Source organism: Globicephala melas, chromosome 21, assembly GCF_963455315.2.
Source record: "Globicephala melas chromosome 21, mGloMel1.2, whole genome shotgun sequence".
NCBI lineage: Eukaryota > Metazoa > Chordata > Mammalia > Artiodactyla > Delphinidae > Globicephala > Globicephala melas.
In genome coordinates, this window is record NC_083334.1 from 21,280,745 (window position 1) to 21,298,203 (window position 17,459).

Consider the following 17,459-nt stretch of genomic DNA (forward strand, 5'->3'; position numbering starts at 1 on the left):
TGCGTGAGTAGAGCGCGTAAAAGACACTTCAGTCCCCTAAACTCCTGAGTGCTTGGAGGTTTGGGGCAGTTAACGGGAAGAAACCGCACAGGGCTGGCGATGAGAAGCTTGTGGCTGACCCATGCCTCCCCTGCTGCTAGGGGTCTCGAGCCTGGGACTCTGCCCCAGAGAAACAAGAACTACCAAGTAGGACAGCAGATAAAAATCGTGGCTTCTGGAAGACAAGCCACAATTTTTAACCAAGAACGATGTGTGTGGGGAGGCAGGCCTGGGCTCTGAAATCAGCACTGTAACCCATACTTGTGAGGATATGGAGACAGAAGTGGTGAGCAAGGGGGAAGGTGGGGTGCCGGCTGCCCCCCAGGGACCTTTGTCGGGAGGTCTGGCATCTTGGGAATTCGCCCTCCCCGGCCCCCCTTTCTTAGTATGCCTCATTCAATCCAGGGCTCAGTGAGATCAATACAGCCAGAGCTGCAGGGCCAGGGGGAAACCGAAAGAGAGATTCATGGTCACAACAGCCCTGTGGTCTAGGGCTGGTTAGGCTACAACAGAAGGAAGAGATGATCAGTTATTTTCCCTACGAGGCCCCTGAAGGGGAGGCAGTGAGCTTGCTGAAAGAGTTTGTTGCCTCTGACAGTAAAAACTGAAGGCTGAGAGTTTGCACCATAGAATTCACTCAGTAAATTCACCGTTGAGGGGGAACTCGAAGGGTTGCAGATTTTAACCAGTTAACCTGAATAACATCCATCAGGTAGCTGTCATCCCCATTTTACAGATGGCAAAAGAACGGCAGCGACATCAACTAAGACTTGGCCACAGACACAGAGAGTTCGGGCGTTCTAGAAAAAGAAGCCAACTTTGCTGGCAGCTCCTCATTATCACCTCACTCATCACCTCATTCTTTATACTGAGTTGCTGCCATTATCTGTTTGCTGCTTTTGCTCTTCTTTCCTCATTTAAATGAACTGACTTCCTCAAAAGGAGAGCGTTCAGGAGAAAATCGTCCTGAAGAATCTACAGTGAACATACTCTCATTAAACAGGGAGGGTTTGGCCCTGGGATCTGCTTTCCACTTTCCTCCCGTGAGACCTGGCTCTGAGGTTGATGCTCTCCATACCGTCAACAGGACTAACCAGGTGAAATGAGCCAGGAGCCCCAAAGATCATTCCAGAATCTCTGTGGGAAGAGCTCTCTTTCTGGTCTCCCACACTCACAGAGAGGGGTGCCTATTCAACAAGAGCTGAAGGTATATTGGCCTCTTTTCCCTCCAAAGTTAACCAGGAAGCCCACCGCATCATCTTTAAGCTAAATGAACTCTCTGAAATAAAAGACAAGTATTTGTCTTTTAGTTTGTGACCATTGTTAGGATTCACGCATCAAGATAATTGCAAGTTGGGTTCTCCTCCTGCTACACCCAAGTTGCAGGTTCATTCCCTGCCAAGTTCCCAGAAGAGGTCACTAAGCTTCAACAGGCAGAGGAGAGCAGGGATTTTTCTTTCTTCTACAATCCCAGGCCACGGAGAGCTCTAGGCTCTGCTGCTAGACTGTGGAAAGAGGAAAAAGTGGAGGAGGTGCTCTGGTGTTCAGTAAGGCAAATCTCCATACCCCTGCCCCGAGGTGAGGAGAAAGTCCTTTCCTGGGGTTCCTGGCCCCCCTCTTCTACTGCAGGCAGAGGCTCCCACGCCCCAGGTGGGATGGAAGGAGAGAGCTTGGGAATCGGTTCTGTGTGGGCTCAGCTCCTTCCTGCAGCTCCTCACAGGGCTGGGCTATCTGAGGACGGGGTGGGGGGGGGGCGGGCATCCTACAGATTAGCAAAGCAGCCGCTTGGGGTAGCCACGCCTCATCTCCTGCTCAACAGGCAACTGACCCACGCTTGTCATGGTTACTTGGTGCCGGAGGTTCCCCTCCTGTGCCACAGATGGCCCACTCCAGCCCTGGGACTTTTGGTAGGCTCTGGATTACCAACGTTCGGGAAGCTTCCAGAACCCCTCCCCAGTTCATGAGCACTCTCCTTGCTCCCATCCTCAGCTCTGAAATTCTCTGACGGTGAGTACAACTTCTACCACAGACTGGAGAGGTTTTTCAGGAAAAAAGAATGAAGATGAGAACAGAATAAAGCCCTGAGCTCCTCTCCATCGCTGACTCATTACACATCCTGTTAAAACTGGTTTCTCAGTCACAGCAAACAGAATCTGTCACTACATCAAGCCAGAAAGGATTCTCTCTGTCTAGAGAGGTTCTGTGCTTGGAATTATATCCGATTTGTTTTAAGTAAAAGACGGTGGAAAACTCAAGTGGCACTCACAAAGCAGGAGCCCTGCCTGCCTGCCAGTGCCAGCTCTCCACAGCCCGGGAATGGCACCTTTCCAGCCCGCATTCCTTGCCTCCGAGGGGAGGTAGCCCCCAGAATTATGCAAATTCCTCCATTTCAGTGGGAGGCAGCGGTGTAAGATTAGAAAAAGATCTCAGCATTCTTTCTGATCCAAGTCATGATAAAATATCTTTGCCTCTGCAAACTTCTGCACCAGATTTGTGGCTAAAGTGTGCAAGATCGAAGCTGTCAGACACACACCCACCCCACTGGAAAAAGAATCCGAAGAATGGTGACCAGATCCATAAAATGAAATCTCTGGGCTCCAAGTGCCCCTCATACTTGCATGGAAAGTTGCTCACACCTTACCCTGAAGTGACAGAACTCCAGAAAATACTCATCTAAAAAAATTATCTATATTACAGTTAGACGAATGCAACACCGGAAGAGAGAACTATTTATGAAAGTGTTTGTCTGGATTTCAACACTCCATTGACAGAGGTTGCCCCGGCAGAAAGGAGAAAGTGACAGCCTTACCTCCCCTCTCCCCCCCGCACACACAGAGGGTAAGTCATGATATTCACTCAACTTTTAATTTTCTTTTTTCCTTCTCCAGGGTAATGTAATCTAATCTCAGCAGTAGGAATGTGGTTTCTGTGGGTTAGACCCATTAGTCTAAACCAGTAAGGAAGATACCCGCGTTCCACAAGACCCCATGATAGCGAAATAACCGCACAGTTTCCCAGTGCTTCCTGTCAAATTTCCGGCTCAAAAAGGGAAGGGGTTGTTAAGGACAGGTCAGGCCAATGGTCCATAGGGCCTTCCCAACCTGACTCGGGGCTGGACGCCTTGCAAAACTCCTCCCTCCTAGACCTTTGGGCTTTGCTATCGGCTCTGCAAAGCCATGTGCTTGCTGGCTGAGCTTCACCTGAGAGAAACATACAGAGCCGGCCCTGCCTCCATTCTCAGTGGAGAGGTTCTGTTTTCTAAGAGAGAGAGAGAGAGAGAGAGAGAGAGAGAGAGAGAGAGTGTGTGTGTGTGTGTGTGTGTGTGTGTGTGTGTGGCTGGGGAAGCGGCAGCACAAGCAAAGGTTAACAACGTGCCCACAGTAGCCTTTCAGAGGGCTCTGCCACGGCTCAAGAAGAAGGCATCGTCTCGTTCCCCTTGGAGACCCCCAGGCTGGCATCCAACTCGGGGCTGCCTAAGAGGCAACTACGAACTTGGGGTCCCAAAGCATCACCCCCGGGGTCCTGGTCCGAGGCGCGCGGGCGGTCTCTCCCTCTCTGCTCCTTTGACAATCCTGCGGCCGCGGAAAGGCAGTCTCCACAATAGCAATCCCCAAAGCGCTCCGGTCTCCTGCCCCAAACCCAGCAGCCAGACCAGCGAGACCAGCAGAACAGTCGGTTCCCTTGCCGGAACTCGGAGGAAAGTTTCCCCGTTCGAAAGAGCGCGATTCTCGAATGAATCGAAAACACCCCTCCGGCTCCCCGGTCCTCCGGGATCGGCGCCTCCACCTCGGGCGCAACCCGGGGCGCACGCGGTCCGGACGCTCCACCCTCCCCCAGCGGCCGCCTGTCACTCCGGGGGACGCCGACTGGGGTCGCCCGCTCGGTAACCGCCGCGCTCCCCCGGAGGTTCCCTCTGCGCCCACGTTTGCCAAACAAAAAGAGGCAGGCTTTGGAGAAGGCGCCGCGGGCTCACCTCGGGGCCGCGCTCCCCCGGCCTCGCCGCTGGTCTCCGAGCCGCCAGCCGCCCCGCCGAGCGCCTCGGAGCATTGTTTGGAGAGTGTGTGCGCGCGGTCCGTGCCCGGCCGCGGGCGGTGTCGTCTGCCTGGGCCCGGCGGCCGGGTAGCAGCTGCGAGCGCGGCTCCGCCCCCTCCGCCTGCGGTGGCGCCGCCCGCCCAGCCTCAGCCGCACCTCCGGAGTCCCTGCCGCCGCCCCGCGCCCCCCGCCGGCGGGCGCGCTCCCTGGCCCCTGATTCCTCCCGGAGATCCACGCCCCGCCCCTCCCTCACGCTCCCGACGGAGGCTCCGCCCCCAGCCCGAGACTTGGAGGCGTCCGACCCCCGAGCGAGCGCCCTCTTCCACCCCTCTCCAAGGAGGGCCCGAGGGGTTCTGCAGGGGCGAGTTTCGGTTGTCTAAAGCCTTCCTTTTCCCATGATGTGCGCATAGGTATGTAGTTGTCTTGCGTCCCTTCATCCTGCCTGCTCTGAGAGACCCTGAGAGGACCAGAGAGGCGTGGAGTGTACAGCCCCAGAGCTGGAGGGGCGGGCGGGTGGGGAAGGAAAGCGAGGGGTCCGGAAGGGAATGATGAGGTCAGGACCGAGACGCGTTCCGAAAGCTGCGTGGGCACCGAGATTGTCATGACTTTTGCAGGTAGGAGGAGGCTGACGCACGACCCAGCCGGACTGGGAGTCCTGACAGCGGATTCTGGGTCCTGCTCAGTCCCTCGACTGAGGCCTCAGGCAAATGGCTTAACCCCCTTGAACTTTAGTTTTCTGAAAGAGGAATACAACGGTTAGAGTGGAAAGAGCTGGTCTTCCTCCACACTGGGAAAGTGAGGGCTTTCGCAGGCCAGTATTACACCTGTGTTTACACCGTTTCCAGTAAGTGACTCATTCACTGAGATAGAATGAGTTCGAGATAGTCCTCCGGCTAAAAATCTTTTAACCGAGAGTATGACAGCCTACGACCCAGTCAGTGCCCTCCCTTTCTCCTGCTGCCTGCAACAAGCTTGCACCTTGACCTGGGTGTTTCCTCAAGGAGCTCGCACCAAGGTCACCACCTGGCGCTGGCCTGGTTGGGGGGAATTCGCGAAGACCCCAGAAAAACACTTGTGGCTTTCTCTCTGCTCCTTCCTCCTTCGCAGAGAGGCAGTGTATAGTAACTCCAGCGGGAGTCCTCCGCCAGGCAGCCCACCACGATGCGCCTGTGAGTCTCCACCCAGCTCAGAGCAGGAAAGCTGGTTCTCCTTGAGATTCCTGCGTTCTCTTAGCGATCCGCCGGTGACGGAGCAGGAATGGGGGGTGGGATGAGGGTGGGGAGAAGACATGTATTTGAGGTTTGGTTTCTGTGTGAGAAAAAGAGAAAGTTAGAAAGGATATTTAAAAAAATACTTCCTGTGCTCCAATGTCACTGATTTCTCCTGAGTATGAGTAGAACTGGGGAGAAGGTTTAGAGGGAGGAAAGTACGTTAAATACCTACCCTGTGCCAAACAACCCCATGCGAGGGACATCATCCCCATTTCACAGAGAAGAAGACCAGGGCGCAGGGGGTCACGTCATTTGCCAGGGCCCATCAGCTGAAAAGTCGTGGTCCTGGGGTTGGAACCAAGAGCTGTCTGACTCCTCTGATGGGCAGTTCCACTCTGCCACTCTGCCCTCCGCTAGTACTGGTTGTCCAGCTCTATTTTTCTTTCTTCTCGAAGTGAAGGGAAACCATTTGAACAAACATGGAAGGAAAACTCCGTTTAGGCTCCATCATCATCCAACAAAACTGAAGGGTCAATCCCACTCATTTACAGAGAGACCAGGAGGGGAAGGTGTTGATAAGCAGGTAGGGACAAAGTGGTTGTCGCTGGAGAAATCCAAAAATGACATCAGGAGGTGCATGCAATTCAGTTACAACCGAAGAGGGCAAACCCGGGTGTTTGACAAGTTCCTAGTTCCCATGATTCAGGTGGGATATCTCCGTTCTTCCTCTGTAAAGCCTGGTGGGGACACCCACCCCGCGGAATGGAGCATACAGGAGGCACTCGCGTTCCCACATTGTTCCTTCTCTTTACTTAATTTGTCTTTAATATATTAACAGGCTAAAGAACGTAATTATAAGAAGCAAAGGCTATAGTATAAGATTGGCGGTTCTGTGGCATGGTTCAGCAATTGAATGGTTAATTCAGTCTTGCAAAATAAACTGTTTTCAAGCGTTTTGCTGCGCTCACACGAAGTAAATGCATTATACTGTAGTTGCTGACATATAAAGTGCATCTTTTAATGCAAGCGACATGGCCTTAAAACTGGCTTCATCTTGCCTAATGAAAAGAATAAAAAAATACTTCAAAAGAGTTGCTTAGATCCACACAAAATACCCATTATCTTATGCAGTGCTCCACCAGTGACTGTTAAGTATGTTATCTCCTCAGTGAAGCTACAGTAAGCTCATGCATTTTAATAAAAAATTCTTGCTTGAACTTCCAAAATTCACCCTGCAATGCAGTGCAATTAGTGTATACACAGCATTCTGCGTCTACCCGCTTATCAGTTCATTTTCACGACATTTTTAACTGCAGGGCTTGGCTTCCCAGATACAGATCAGACCTCGAAGAAGAGTGATTCTCTTCAGGGTTTTAGTCCTGGAGCACCATTCTGTACAAGAGAGCAGTTAAATTTGGGGAAATTAAGACAAAGTCTGGGGCAGGTGGTGCTTTGAGGTAAATAAGGGTAAAGTAATTTGGAATTAGAAAGGCAAAAAGGTAGGATTAAATTATACAGAGAAAATAATGCTAGCTGGGATACTTGAGGAGTTAGCATGAAGACTGGACCAAAATAATCCAAGCCTGTATCTCCCTAGCTGGAGAAGAGACCTCAAATGATAGAGAGGTGTTCAATTTTAGTCAACAAACATTTCTCGAGTGCCTTCTCCTTATGAAGCACAGCATGAGGGAATATAGGGGGGAAAAGAAAGATGAAAAAAAGACAGAATAAAAGCTCTATGAGAGGAAGATAAGCTAGGAGCAGTGAGGATTCAAAGGAGGAAAAGATAAAACCGCAAGAAGTGGTTTCAGGGAGGAAGGGGCTTTGTAGGATGAGAAGGATTATAATTTGTGGACAGTGGGGACTTTCCAGACGGAGAGAGTGGTATCCGCAAAGGAATGGACGTGGGCGAGGCAGAAGACTTTTTGAGAGATTTCTTATCCAGTCTGGCTGGAGCATGATTATTGGAGACAAGCCTGGAAATGGCGTGGGGCACTGGGCAGGAAAGGCTTGCTTTCTAAGTGAGCCAACGGGAGAGGATTGACATTTCTCATCAGCTGGACGATGCTCTCCAAGTTAGTTTTTCATTTGCTCTGTCTGGATCTTATACCTCAGGTGGATTAGGAAGTGGGAGAAGAAATTGGAGACAAGGAGACTGGCTTAGAGTTTCTAACCCTGGTCCAGATGGGAGGTCAGGGCTTGATAAGGGACATAAGCAGGGGCAATGGAAAGGATGGATGTTGGAGGGAGGGCTTTGAAAGGCATCAAGAGGGAGTTGTGGGAACTGGATGCTTCCTGATCACTGTGAGCAGTGAGATCTTAACTACTCATGGCTTACAGGATGGGGTGCTTCCTCTGTGTCAGGCCCTGTGTGCTACATGCTTTACGTACTTTCACTTAAACTGCACAGGAACTCTGAGGTCAGTGCTGTTGCTGAGGGAGAGGAGGGAATCAAAGATAACCAACAGAACTTTCGCTTCAAGAGACTGGTAGAAAGATGATGTCATTAGTACAAATAAGGAAGTCAGAGGATTTCGCTTGTGGTCTCTGGAGTCTGAAGTGTATGGAGCCATCTGGTGAATGAAGTTCTCCTGCCAGAGTGGTGTCTGGAGCCAGAGGAAAAATGAAAGAGCTTGGAGGGGTGGGTGAGGAAGGAGCAAAGATGAGGCGAAGAGAGGCATGGTGATCTAGAAGGCCATGCATGAAACAGAGGCGCTCTCTTCCAGACCTTGTGTAATCCGGAGCAGTGTGAAGAGAGGTCTCTTGGAGAGGATGGAGGAAGCATTGTCAAGGGAATTCCAGGTTTCTGCTAATTGCATGAGGTGGGGTGTGTTCAAGACCAGCTTAAACTCTTAGTTACTTTGCTTATATCAGCAGGTGTTTCCAGCAGACCCCACGGAAGAAGTAGATCAAATGGGAGCACAGATGGGATGGGAAAGGCCGGCTTGACAGGGACGCAAGTCGGGAAAAGGCGGATTTAGCAAGGGGAGGAGGGTGACGGCAGGTGAGAGAGGATGAAACTCCTGGAAGCCATGGGTGTGTGCCGGGCTGCCTTGGTGGCATCTGGAGTCCCAGAGCCATCATGGAGGGGATTGCCAGGGTAAGGAGAGAAGGAAAAAGGTCTTCTGAAAGTTTGCTGTGAGGAGCCCTTCTGGGTTCCCTCTGTCCTGCGAGAAGATGGTATTCTCAGCCAGCCAGTAAAGGTTCCTAGGCGTACGCGGCCCCACTCCTCTTTCTTTTTCCTTCCAAGTGATAATCAGCTCTTTAAGTTGCCAACCCTCAATTCTCTCTTCCTTCTCGAAGGTGTGGAAACTCAATCTGATCAGTTAATCCTGGTCCTGTGGTTATGGCATCACATCCTTGTGTCCCAACTTTTTTTTTTTTTAAACCATTCCCAACATCCCGTTCTTCCCTGTCTTTAGTCCCAGGCAGTGCTACCCAGGATAAGCCATGTTAAATAATTTACATTATTTTATCCCAAGCACTGAATAGATTCCCCCCTCCAAACTGAAAGCTATTATTTAAATAACTGCAGATGTCAGAATCTCAACCCACATGGGACTGAAAGCCTAGGGTTCAGGATTGTTACGACGTTTCTTTGTGCCCAAGCGCCGTAGAACTCAGATGTCAGGTGTTGAAGAAGGAAAACACTTTTCTCCCCTTTTATAATATAATTACAGTGAGATGTGTATTCAGTGACAGATACCTTATTGCAAACCTCATTTTTTTCCAAAATGTTACTGTTATGGATTGACTTGTGTTCCCCTACCACCCCTCCCCCTAAAAAGATATATTGAAGTCTTAACCCCCAGTATCCCCAATAAGGTCAGATGTGACCTTATTTGGAAGTAGGGTCTTTACAGATGTAACCAAGTCTAAATAAGGTCATTAGGGTGGGTCCTAACCCAGTATGACTGGTGTCCTTATAAAAGGGGGAAATTTTGACCCAGAGACAGACACACAGAGGGAGGACAGTGTAAAGACACAACGAGAGAAAGGCCATGTGGGTAAAGTGATGCATTTACTAGCCAAGGAAGGCCGAGGATTGCCAATGCACCCCAGGAGCTGAAAGACACAAGGAAGGATTCTTCCCTGAAGCTGTCAAAGAGAGCTTGGCCCCTGTGACACCTTGATTTGGGACCTCTAGCCTCCAGCACTGTGAGACAATAAATTGCTGTTGTTTTGAGCCACCCAGTTTTTGGTATGGCCAGCCCTCTGTTTCTAAGGCTTCAGATCCACAGCTGGTTGACTCCAAGGATATGAAACCCAAGGATACAGGAGGCTGACTGTATTCCTTGAACTACCTCATTTTATATAAGGGACTTGAGCATCTGTGGATTTGGGTATGCGGGGCACTCCTGGAACCAATCCCCCACGGATACCTAGGGACGACTGTACTTTGTTAGAGCAGCCCTAGGAAACTAATATAGTTCCTAAAATAAAAATGTTCCAATGAGTGATATACACTACAGCTTCTAGACAGATGATCGATATTTTTCAAAAATCAAGAACATGACCTACAGAGGCATGTTAATTAATGCCCACCATGAATGTAATGCCAGACAGTTCACTAGAATAAGAAAGTCAGAGTGTCCCTTCATTCAACCTGCCCGAGGAAGAAAAAGGTCATTCTTTCATCTGTAGCTCCCTCTTTCTCCAGTTTTAAGGTCCATGGTTAGGGGAAAGTCCCAGTTCCTTAATTGAGTTTGTATTTGCATGGTTGAGAAACTCTTTACCTCCACACCCAGGCAGTGTGCATTAAGTATCTCGAAGCCCATCAAGGGATTGTTCTGGGTCCACAGACACATCCAGAGATGCCCTTAATGGACCTTAGAAGTCATCTTGGCCTAATCCTTCACTGACAAATGGGGGCCCTGAGGCCCTAGATGACCAATGTGACTTGCCCAAGGTCTCATAGAACATTTCATAATACTTCTTCTGAGCTTTCAAGGTTGTTTGATTTTAATGTGAACTCAGCTGTGAGTTAAGGATGTGAAAATGAGAACTATTTGAAGAATTAATTCATCACGCCCACTGCTTGGCTTTCTGACTGAGCTGGGGTCAGAGTTGAAAAGCAGCAGAACATTTTACACTGGGAAGGTCACAAAGGAAAAACAAACCCATTTGAAAGATGTGTTTACTTACCCTCAAGCAGACCTCCTGATGGCGCAGCCACATTGGAAGACAGTCTGACAGTTTCTTAAAAAGTTAACTGTAAACTTGTCGTATGGCCCAGTAATTCCACCCTCAGATATCTACCCAAGAGAAATGAAAATATGTCCACACAACAACTTGCATACCAATGTTCATACAACATTATTCATAATAGTTAAACAGGGAAACAACCCAGATGTCCATCAACTGGTCAATGGATGAGCAATATGTGATATATCTGTATAATGTAATACTATTCAGTAATAAAAAAGAATGAAATAGTGATACATGTGGCAACACAGATGGACCTCAGAAACATGCTAAGTACCAAGTGAAAGAAGCCAGACTCAAAAGACAACTTAATGTATGATTCCATTTCTGTGAAATATCCAGAGGCTTCCTTGGTCGCACAGTGGTTAAGCATCCACCTGCCAATGCAGGGGACACGGGTTTGAGCCCTAGTCTGGGAAGATCCCACGTGCCGCGGAGCAGCTAAGCCCGTGCGCTGCAACTACTGAGCCTGCGCTGTAGAGCCTGCGAGACACAACTACTGAGCCCACGTGTCACAGCTACTGAAGCCTGCATGCCTAGAGCCCATGCTCCGCAACAAGAGAAGCCACTGCAATGAGAAGCCTGCACACCGCAACGAGGAGTGGCCCCTGCTCGCCGCAACTAGAGAAAGCCTGTGTGCAGCAACAAAGACCCAATGCAGCCTAAAAGAAAAAAAAGAAAAAAAAAAGAAATATCCAAAAAAGGCAACTTTTCAGAGACAGAAAGTAGATCAGTTGTTGCCTAGGGCTGGAGGTGGGAAAGGGGTTGGAGAGTGAGGATGAACTGTAAATGGCCATGGGGGGGATCTTATTGAGATGATGAAAATGTTCTAAAACCAGATTGTGATGATGATTGAACAACTTGACCAGTTTACTAAAAATTATTGAGTAGCACGCTAAAAATTGTTGCACTTTATCGTATATAAATTATACCTCAATAAAGTTGTTTATAAAAAGAGAAAGATGGAATAGTATTCAGCCTTAAAAAGGAAGGAAATTTTGACACATGCTACAACACAGATAAACCTCGAGGGCATTAGGCCAAATGAAGTCAGCCAAGAGGACAATTGCTGTTTGATTTCACCTAAGTACCTAGAGTAGTCAAAGTCATGGGGACAGAAAGGAGAATGGTGGTTGCCAGGGCTTTTGGGAGGGGGGAGTGGGGAATTATTGTTTAATGGATGCAGTTTCAGTTTGGGAAGATGAAGTTCTGGAGGTGGATGGTGGTGATGGCTGTACAACAATGTGAATGTCCTTAATGCCATGGCATCGCACACTTAAAAAAAGTTATAACAGTAAATTTTATGTTACATATATTTTATCACAATTAGAGAGAGAGATCACCCGTGTCTCTGTGAGAGAACTGCCTGAGTGTGAAAGATGAAGCAGGTCTGAGAAATCTCACGTATCTTTAGGTCAGTGAGCCTTAGTCATTCAGAAGGCCATCTGGTTTAAACTCCTGTAGCAGATAGATGGATCCATGATTCTCTAACATCACAGAAACTCCAGGCTGATTGCTGCCTGATAAATCAGGTCAGGGTTGAGAAAACATCACATGCTTTACTGTGGTTGAACAGTTGCTTCCCCCTCGTCTTTCCCAAGGCAGCTTCCGTTTCGGTTTTACTAGGTCAGTAGGCTTCCCGAGTGTCCTGACCTCTGTGTTGTTGTTGACTTTGACAGGAAACCTTCTGTGTAACCTTACCTCTGAGACCCAGTTATCAGTTGCCCAAACCCAGCCATAAGGATGTCATTCCATGGACCATATCTTAGAGGTTTTCACTTACAAAGGTAAGCCGGTGCTCTAAATCAAGTTTTCCTGAGGATTTTTTCAGTGGTAGAATAAAAGATTTCTATTTATCTAAAAAGAACATGTCATTTGCCATCTGTTGTAAAGTTGTCTAAACCTCTTGAAAAACTGTTTCCTTTGGTTAGTCACCCTTGAAGTGAGGTGGCCTTTTCTCTTTCCCTTCTTCTTTTTTTTTTTTTCCTTAGCTTCTCTTTTTTTAAATTTTTTTTTTTTTGCGGTACGTGGGCCTCTCACTGTTGTGGGCTCTCCCGCTGCGGAGCACAGGCTCCAGACACACAGGCTCAGCGGCCATGGCTCACGGGCCCTGCTGCTCCGGGGCATGTGGGATCTTCCTGGATCGGGGCACGAACCCGTGTCCCCTGCATTGGCAGGCGGACTCTCAACCACTGCGCCACCAGGGGAAGCCCTTCTTAGCTTTTCATAGAAAATATACCACAAAAGGATCTCAAGACAATTTTTGGACACAGAGCATTTTACCAATAAACAGCCTTGGCCCTTTGCAGGAGTAAAATCCCATTTTAATACAGCACAAGGGACGCTGGAGAGAGGTCTTATTTCCCTCTGCGGTACACCACATGGTGAAACCAAAAAAAAGACTTTAACTTGCTTCCTCCTTTCAGGTTTCTGAGTGCGTGCACTCAGTCCAGAGACGTATGTTGCTTGGTTTCTGCATGGGGTGGGGTGGGGTGGGGTGGGGTGACATGGGGGAGCAAATAAACCTCCCCTGTAGGACCTGCAGGTACCCTGTAGCCTCCTTCAATTTCAGGTCCACAGTACATAATTGACACAGAGTATCTATCTATGCCAACCCCTGCACCTTCTACAAACACTGACTCTTATTAGTAAATTACCTCTTCCCAAGTCATAATGTCACAGAATTAGCATTCTCATTTTGCATCTCTGTCAAGTAGTAGGGGGAGGACTTGCCTAGGCAGACCAGTTAGTAATCAAGTGTAGAAGATTGGAGGGAAAAAACCACGATTAATTTGGTCTTCCAGAGCCTCTGTATAAAACTCCCAGATAGCGTCGCATGCAGTGTCACCAGTGCGGCACTTTGTGGAGCCGGGATGATCAGCGCACTCCTGACTGGTGCTGACATATAATAATTGTGGCCGAGAGGCTCCTGGAGGGACACTTGGTGGAGTATCCAGTGACCACAGAATGTAGCCGATTCAACAAGCTTTGCAGTGACCAGTGAATGGGGAAAGGGGGGCATCATAGCTAGAAGAGAGAGCAGAGCAAAAGCTTGAGCTGATTTACTGGAAAGCCCCAGGCCTTGTTAAGGAATCTTTATGATAATAGCTCTTTTGACTGGCCGTTCTGTTTTTTCCCTTTCAGAAGTAGCAGTGGTGGTTGGCTGGGAAAGATGTGGAGAGAGCAGGGTAGGAAGGGGGTCAGAAGACACGTGACAGGGCTGATTAACAAGTAGTCTTTGTGAGCATTGGCCAGGGGACACCTGCAGCTCTTCCAGACATGCCTGCCCAGTAGGGGTGGTTTGAATGAGAAAACAGCTTCCCAAAAGATGTAACACAAGAGCATAAAAGGAAAAGAAAACTGTGCATTTGTGAGATGAGGGAATTGTAGAGTTTTATCTCTGATTCTCCTTTAAATAAACCTTTTACTATCTAATACTCTCACCCGTAGGTCAGGGCTCACCAGATGACGAGAGAGAGGACTCATTACCAGGGCTCCAAGCTGGTGTTTTGCTCAAAAAGGAATTTGCTTTCAAACAGACATGTATTCACTAATCTCTTTTCTTAAAAAAAATAAAAAATAAAACAAACACAAAATCTCTTCCAACTCAGCTGACTAAGTCTGAGTGGGGATGACAGCAGCATTCACTGGCGTGATCCCACAGAGCAAGTGTCCAGGATGAAAATAAATGTGACTTTTCCTATCAGGGCACAGTGGTGCTTTGTTTGTAATTCAATTAAAGAACAGGCGTTACAATGCTCTTGTATGACAGAGGAGATAATAAAGAGATCCACATCTTTAGGGCTGAAATTCAGCTAAACCTGTGCTTGACAGATTGGAATCAGTATCTTAAGAGAGCCAGAAGGGGACAGTCCTTGGTTTCCAAGGGGCTATACTTGGGGGAGGGGGGAGAAGCAAAAGAAAAAATCCTCATACCTTCCATGTTCAACCAGCTTAGCCCAGATGTATTCTAGGTGGTTGTTTCTCAAATTTATTGATATTTTCCATAGCTAATAGAGCCTTGATGAATATCAATTGTGTGATCGTATTGTGAGATATTAATTCATCTTTCGGTCTATCTCTCTCTCTCTCTCTCTCTCCCTATTGAAATGCTAAGTCGCCAAATAAGGTCATCACTTAAATTTGGTTTTAGCAGGACTTGGAAGGAATTAAGTGAGGTGTCATCACTGTCACCTTTGGAAAAGCTTTCCTGACTGTGGAAGCTGAGTTGGATGTCCCTTCTTGGCATTTTCACTGGCTTCAGTTTCCTTGTCTGTAAAACATAATTAGTGATACCTTCCTCGGGAGGTTGTTTTGAAAATTAAGTAAGCTAAGTTATGTAAAATGCCTAGTTCAGAACCTGGTGTCTTAGCCCATTCAGGCTGCTATAACAAAGTACCAGAGACCAGTGACTTATAAGCAGAAAACATTTCTCAGCGTTCTGGAATCTGAGAAGTTTGAGATCAAGACACTGGCAGATTCAGAGTCTGGTGAGAGCTCACTTCCTGGGTCATAGAAGGCTGTCTTTTTGCAGTGTCCTCACGTGGTGGAAGGGGTGAGGGAGCTCTCTGGGGTCTCTTCTATAAAGGCACTAATCCCATTCATGAGGGCTCCACCTTCATGACCTAATCATCCCCAAAGACCCCCCATCTCCTGGTACTATCACCTTGGGGGTTGGGTTTCAATACATGAATTTGGGGGGACCCAAACAATCAATCTGCAGCACCTGGCAGGCACTCTCAGTAATCGATGGGCATTGTTAGAGCATGCATCAGAAAGCTAAGTCCATTCATTTACTCATTTGGCGCGCTTTTTTTTTTTTTTTTTTGAGGACACACCTTGTACTAGGCGCTAAGCAAGCCCCTGATGATAACAGCAATGAGCCCAACAGATATGCTTTCTGACTTTCTGAATCGGACAGTATAATGGAGGGGAGAGGGGTAGGCAATGGGAGAGCCAAACAGGACCATGCACTTTTGATGACAAATTGTGACAGGTGCTCTGAACGGACAGTGCTTTGTAAGGTCACAGTGCAGGAGAACTCCATCATCTAGGGAGTCAAAGAAGTCTTCCTTCTGAATGGACTTTGTTGCCGAGTTTGCAAGGATAAGGTTTGACATGGAGGGTGGGACATGAGACAGAAGCAGGATGTGAGAAAGGGTATCTGTTCTGTTGTGGTTTAATTTCATACTGTTGGAGGATCAGGGGATTTATTGATGTGAACTTAGAAGACTAAATTCCTCCAGTGCCTTTTCTGGCATGAGTTGCTGTCCTCTGGTATCACAGGGATGTGTATGAAGGGAACACAGACAATGCAAGGGAGACGGTTTAGGGGTCTGTGGGGAAGGCACCTGGCTGGCAAATAGGAAGGAGCCAATAGGATCGTGGAGTTAACACAAGGAGCACCGGGCTGAGAGGCAGGAGAGTTAGATCTTGTCCCCAGCTAGCAGTTGTAGGATACAGATGAGGAAACTGGGCTTCAAGAAGATTGTGTATTTACCCAGGATATACACCTGATAGGTGGTAAAACTTAAACTAAAATCCAGGCCTTCTTATTCCAGGTCTCTTGACTATACCACAAATGGAAGGATTTGAGAAAATAATCGCTGAGGTCCCTTCCAGGTTTAAAGTTCAATATTATGAATGATCCCCATGGTACGTCGTCCTCAATAGTAAAGAGAAAAAAAACGAAAAAGAAAGAAAAGGAGGAAAGGTAAGGTCAACAAGGATGGAAGGAAGGAAGGAAGGATGGAAGGAAGGGAGGAAAGAAAGAAAAAGAAAGAAAGAAAAGAAATGAGATGAAGACCCACAGAGACAGACAAAAAAGAAAAAGAGAAAGGAAAAGAGAAAAGAAAAAAATCTTAAATTTTATCTATGATTTTTCTACTTTGGAATATGTCCAACTTAATCATTTATAGAGCCGTTAAAGTCCACATCAGAGCACTTGCCAACTGAGTGTTCTGTCTCCAGCCCACCGTCAGGGCACTCACTAGGATGGATGTGAGACTTGCCTGCCATATTATCATAATGTTTATTCCAGCCAATGCTTGATTATCTGTGCCAAACACAGGGCAAGCCATGGAGACACGAAGCCCTGAGAGAGTTCACACGGTTCTGAGTCATTAGCTCCACTATCCTCGCAGCTCCAAAAGCGGCCAAGCTGGAGGTGTCTGCAGAGCTTCATTGTCTTAACCTCTTCCATGCTATTGTGTTGAGCCTGTAGGTTCAGAAATGAGACATAACGCCAGGCAAAGAAACAATTTACTTTGCACCCAGGGCAGACACCAAGTTAAGTCACCTGGCCAAAATTAGGGTCTCGAAGGTAGGCAGTGCCTTGTCCTTTTATTTTTTACACCAAACCTCCTTTTGGCTACTCTAGGTATAAGGCAAATTTGCTTCTCCTCAAAGCCTTTTGGGCATTTCCTTTTTCCCTAAGCCATGGCGACCAGACACTGTTCTTCGTGCCAATGTCTGCTTCACTGCCCTCCCCTGTCACACACACACAATTTTTCAGTTTACGCTTTTGTAAAAAATTTAAATGTGTTGCCAGTTAAACACAATATCAAAGGCCCCAAGTTGTTTATTTCTGTTTCTCTATTAGAAGAAAGGAATCATGAAAAAAATTGTGCTTTGTGGTTCTGATGGAATTTAGATATGTTTTTAAACAAAATGTTGGTAAGAGACACCTATCTCCTCCTCACCAAAACCCCTCATTTTATAAAACAAGTTGGATCTATTTTTTTCTGTGGAATAGAAACTCAGGAGTGACATTGAAACTTGCTGTTAGTAATACATAGCAACAGCTCCCGGGCTCTCTGTGGTGTAGAAAGAGCAAGCTAATGACTAAAATTGAGATATTCTGACGTGATATAATACATAGACAAATAAATTGTCTCTAAAAACAGCGTATTAATAGCACTCTCATTTTTAACCAAAGTTACTGTAAAACAGAAGGATCTTCTCAATGCTTCT

General features: G+C 47.5%; 1 protein-coding gene across 3 annotated transcripts in view; it reads right to left on the reverse strand.

Annotated features, from left to right (window-relative positions):
- Positions 1-4,192, reverse strand: part of PRAG1 (PEAK1 related, kinase-activating pseudokinase 1) — a 49,022-nt gene extending 44,830 nt beyond the window's left edge. For 2 of the 3 annotated variants that reach the window (XM_060291774.1, XM_030832227.2), the window contains exon 1: positions 4,013-4,192. The gene's annotated coding sequence lies outside the window, so the exon portion shown is untranslated. The remainder of the gene's footprint in view (positions 1-4,012) is intronic. The other variant, XM_060291775.1, reaches the window with a different exon arrangement.
- Positions 4,193-17,459: the final 13,267 nt, after the last annotated feature.